The sequence below is a fragment of the Aotus nancymaae genome, unplaced genomic scaffold (assembly GCF_030222135.1).
Source record: "Aotus nancymaae isolate 86718 unplaced genomic scaffold, 86718_ANA_hifiasm-v0.15.2.pri h1tg000041l, whole genome shotgun sequence".
Taxonomy (NCBI): domain Eukaryota; kingdom Metazoa; phylum Chordata; class Mammalia; order Primates; family Aotidae; genus Aotus; species Aotus nancymaae.
In genome coordinates, this window is record NW_026988455.1 from 214,516 (window position 1) to 220,310 (window position 5,795).

Genomic DNA, 5,795 nt, shown 5'->3' on the forward strand with positions numbered 1-5,795 from the left:
CACCCAGCCCTTATCCTCCTTTTAATGCTTATTTAAGCAGTGCTTCTATTTTTCTCTTAAATATTATAGTTCATATCTACTTTCGATTTAAAAATTAAATCTCACAGCTTTTACTTTATTGCATTTCATTTCCGATATCCAGTGTCTACTTCTGTGTCATGTTCATTTGAACCTATATCTCTGACACACAGAAAGGCATGAAGAATAATATAAACACACATGTGTTCATAACCTGACATAGGAAAAACTGTAGGAACTGGCTCGGTGCATCAGTGCACCTCTTCCTGTCTCATTTCTTCCACCCAGAGATAACACTGTACTGTATTTAACAGTGTTTATCATTCTTGTGCATGCCTTTATACTGTCGATACCATCTATCAACTTGTCAGAGATGTGATACAATTTGTATGCTGTAATAACATTGAGTCATGTTTCTGCAAATACCTTTACATTAAATACCATGTTTGTGAGGATATTCCGCTGTAATACATGTACATCTACTTTGTCTTTGCCAAGCTGTGACTTATATTTTTTACTTTCTCTAAAATGTCTATTAATGCACAGAAACTTTAAATTTAATATAGTCAAATTTATCAATTATTTTCTTTATGTTTTGTGCTTTTTGCCTTCAGTAATCATTTACTAATTTGAGATATAAAGTTTTTCATGATATACCTTTAATTCACCTGGGATTTATTTTGGATAATGTGAGGTGGGTGTCCAGTTTTATTACTCTTTTGTCCATGTGGATAACCAATTGTCCCAGCACACTCTCTCTCCCTATTAATCTATAATGTACTGATTTCATACCGTTTTAATTATGATCTGTTTATAATAATACTTGCTACCTTATAGAGCAAGGCCTTAACTAATTTGTTATTCTTCAGAACATTCTTGGCTATTGTTTGCCCTCTGTACTTCTACATAAATTTTGATTTTCCTTGTCAAGTTCCACGGAAAAAACTGTTGATAACTTTATTGGAATTTAATTGAATCTATGGATCAATTTTTTAAAAGCCAAACAATTTAAATTTTATTCATGTACATGGTGCATCTTTATTATGTCTTTTTTAAAATGTCTTTTAAGTTTTATAATTTTCTCTATAAAGATTTCATGTCTTTTTGTTTGATTTATTCCCAGATATTTTAAATTATTTGTTGCTGTCATAAATATCTATATTATTTGGGGTCGAAGCAGGAAACCGTATCATCAAATTGAGTTATTTAAAAAGATGCAGACAAAGTTTAAGGAGATCAACAGGATTTGTACAGTACTCAGGAGCCAGGCACTTTGAGGAAATACTGCTACTCCTGAGCCTAAGGGAAAGGGAAGGAGAAACTTTTCCAGAACTCAAAGATAGAAACAGATATGTGAAGAGACCCCTCTGATGGGAGCTGTGACCTTTGGTCAAAGGATGCAGTCCACCAAGAACAACCTCAGGGGACAACGGAGACAACATAAACCCCATCTTCTTTTCTTCCTTCAGTGGATCTTCTGATGATGCAACCGCTGGCTAAACCCAATAACAAGCCAAAAAGCAAGAGAGACTGATAGATGCCAGCCAGTCTTCCAAGGAACCACCAGTGTAGAGAAGGGTGGAGGGAAATCTGCAGGGGCAGGCAGATGTCCACCACTATATCTTTTTCAAACTTCATTTTCTATTATTGCTGGTGTATGGGAATGCAAATGATTTCTGTTTGTCAACTTTATATACTCTCATCTTGCTGAACTTCATTTTAAGTTCTAATCATTTATCTGTAAACTCACCTGAGTTTTCTATTATTGTCCTTTTCCTTCCTCTTATTCCATTTAAAAATTTTTCTTCCCTCATTGGACTGACTGGCACCTATAAGAAATTGATAAATAGAAGAATTAACAGGTATATTCTTGACTTATATGTTTGACATCTCATTATGAAGTATGAGGTTTGCTGGAGTTTTGTTTTTGCTTTTATTACTGAAACACAATATATGTGCATTGTGGGAGGTTAGACTGTATAGATACTTAAATATTAAAAAGAATTCTATGTTTCTGTCATTCAGAAATTACAGTTAACACCTTAGAGAGTTACAGTATATACATATATAGTTACTTTTTTAATGAAAGGAGATCACACTGTACATGTAGGAGTATAAAGGTTGCATGCTATAAACTGCTTTTCATGCTGGAGGTGTTTTATTCCCCTTTCCCCATGTTTATGAAGAGTTTTCTTCCTAAATGGGAATTCAATTTTTTAATAGCTTAAAATGACACAACTTTATTATCTTACAGTTCTGTAGCTCAGGAGTCAAACATAAACTTTATTAAGCAAAGATTAAGGTATTGGTAGGGTACATTTGTTTCTGAAAGCTCTAGGATACAGCCACTTTCTTGCCTTGGGAATTTAATTGTATCATTTATTTTATTCAGAGGTTTTACTCATAATAAATTAATGTCCACTGGAATAATTCTAATAATATTCTTAGTTATTTTGGGGGATGGGGAATAGGCTTGCAATCTGGAAAGAAACTTTTCTAGCTCAATTTACCTTGAGCATGTTGATTCTAAAACATACTATGTTAACGTAGAAATATATTGATCTTATCTTTCTTATAATTTTTATTTTTTTCTTAATCAGATTAAACAGTTAATTGTATTTGATAATTTCATTATATAAAACTCTCAAATGTCTAATTTTGCTGTTAGATTTTTTCTGCCGACTCTCACACTTGATGGTTATTTCCTCAAGTTTTTGTAATGTTAGATTGTGAGCTCATTCTTAGAGAAGCTTTATTTAGAGAGCACTGTGAGGCTATGATGCAGATACAGCCCCCAGGAGGATTTGCTGTTATTCCAGGATGCAGCTCTGTAACTAACCCAGGGCCACTTTTCAAATGCTTGTTTATTGGCTTGATCTTTTTTCCTGTTTGTTTGAGATATCTGAGACAATTAATAGATGGAGAAAAAGCAGAAAAAGTATGAGAATGTCATCACTGTAGGTAGCAGTTATTTCACATTTTAAATCACCCTGAAATAGTAAACGTAATCTGGTTAACATATGTGAATTCTGTACAAAAATAGTTTCTATGCATGGCCCCTTTATCGATTTTTTAAAAAAACACCTGGATCATCTGATATTTAGAAGGAGAAACTGGCTGGATATAACTAGTATAACATAGTGGTTCTCAACACCAGAAACATTTGTGGAACTTTAGGTAAAACTACAGCTGCCACATGCAAAAAACTGAAGTTGGACCCTTACCTTACACCATATACAAAAATTAATGCAATATGGATCAAATAGCTAAACATAAGAGCTAATAATATAAAACTCTTAGAAGGAAACATAGGGTAAAGATTAATGACAATTTGGCAATGATTTCTTGGACATTACACCAAAATGAAAGGCAACGACAGAAAAAAAGATCCATTACATCAAATATTAAAATTTCTGTATACCAAATGACACAAAGTTAACAGAGTGAAGACAGCCAACAGCATGGGAGAAAATATTTACAAATGATACATCTGATAAGGGGTTATCAGAATACATAAAGAACGCTTTGCAGCTCAACAACAACAAAAAGAAACAACTGATGGAAAAAATGGGTAAAAGGCTTACATAGACATTTCTCCGGAGAAGATACACCAATGGTCAAAGAGCACATGAAAAGATGCTCAGTATAACTAATCATTAGGGAAATGCAAATCAAAACTACAATGAGATACTATCCCTTACTGATGAGAATGACTATTATCAAAAACAAAATAACAAGCATTGATGAGGAAGTGCAGAAACTGGGAATGTAAAATGGCACAGCCACTATGGAAAACTACACGATAACTTCTTTAAAACTTAAGCATAATTTTCATATGATCCAGCAATTCTACTTCTAGGTATACACTCCAAAGCAGAGATTCAAAGAGGTACTTGTATACCCATGTTCATAGTAGCATTATTCACAATAGCCAAAAGGTAGAAACAAACCAAATGTATACTGACAGTAAATAGAAGTATACATACACACACACACTATTCTGCTTTTAAAAGAAAGGAAATTCTGACACATGCTATAACATAGATGAAACTTAACAACGTGATAATAAGTGAAATAAGCCAGTTACAAAGAGACAAATACTTCATGATTCCACTTACATGAGGCACTTATGGCAGCCAAATCCATAGGGACATAAAAAGTGGTGGTTGCCTGAAGCTGTGTAGGGTGGGGAAGGGAGAATTACTGTTTAATGGGTTGCAGAGTTTCAGTACTGCAAGATGAAAAGAGTTCCGGAGATGGACAATGGTGATGTCTGCACAACAATGTTAATGTACTTGATGCCACTGAACTGTACACTGAAAATTGTGGTTAAGATAAATTTCATGTTTCTTTATTTTACTTCAAGATGGAGCCCTACTTACCAGGCAGTCTCATTCAGAAGGTGGAGCCCTGGCACTTATCTTTCTCAATAAAAACCACAGTAAATTATTTGAGATTCATTAAGTAAAAGGAAGGGAGGAAGCTGGAAGAAAAAATAGAAGAATGAAATATAAATAAATAAAATACCTAAGAAACCTTGATTATTTTCAGTTTCTACTGGATGTTAAACTTTCCTGATACTTTAAATTTAACCTTTACTTTGTATAATGTTGTAGAAATGACTCCCATTTGCAGCAAGCAACATAACATTGCCTTCACAAGCATAGTCATGATTTCAGAGAGGCAATCATTTTCATTTTAATTTCCCTTTTCTCTCTGACTTTTCTTTGCATCTTGCCTTTCTTGTGTTTCTTTTTAAAGAAATAAAGCTTGACTCAAATTTTGTTAAAAGCTTGACAGCTAGAAAAACATCCACAAGTTGTATCATTTGTTCAGGCTGAATTTATAACTATATAAATGTTCTTTCTTCTTACAAGAGAAATTATCTTACTGGTAATCACATTGCCCTTGGAGTCATTGTCTCCTCTGTATTGTGAGGATATTTTAGCATCAATCAACAAATGTGTCAAGTAGATACATGATACAATGTCAGAGACCATCAGAATTTCACCAATACACCATGGAGATGTGGTCCCAAGGCTAAAGTAGCATAAAGTTGAGTTCGTGCAGATTTATAAATATAAAATGAAAAAACAAATTTTTAAATATATTTGCCTGTTAAGCCTTCTTTTAAAAAGTGTTTTCCTTTACCTCCACTCAGAGCATATATCTACTATTAACTGGCACATAGTGAGAATTCAGTAAGTATTTGTTGGATGAATAAATATGGAGCAAATTTAATTAGGAAAAACAGTATCATATGTAAGAAACACTTCTCTAAAATAAAAAACCCCACAAGCATTTCTAATATAGAAATCTAATATACCCAAATAAAACACCTAGAACATGGAGAAGGAGGACTAGAAATGTATTAGGCTTCAGAGAGACCCACTCCTGTTGCCCAGTTAACTATAACTTAGTGGAACAGGGCCTTATGGCTAGAAAATCAAAATCTGAAAGTGTGTTTCAGGGTTTAACAAATAAGTAAAATATTACTTACATAATTAATACTCTTTTATGAGAAAAGCAGCCTATTAAGTTTAGTGAGTTGACATTTTGTTCTGCTCAGCTAGGGAAGGCTTTCTGGAATAAAAAAGCCAAATTCCTGAAGTGACTTGTATGTTCTATTATTGATAGAAATAGCTATCCCTGGACTTTTGTGAACAGCAATAGCTACCTTCAGTTTAACATTTAATACTGCCTTTGCTACCAATAAGTTGTCTAATCCTGTGCCCACAGTTACATGTAACTTTAATGAGGGAATTATCTCACTGATT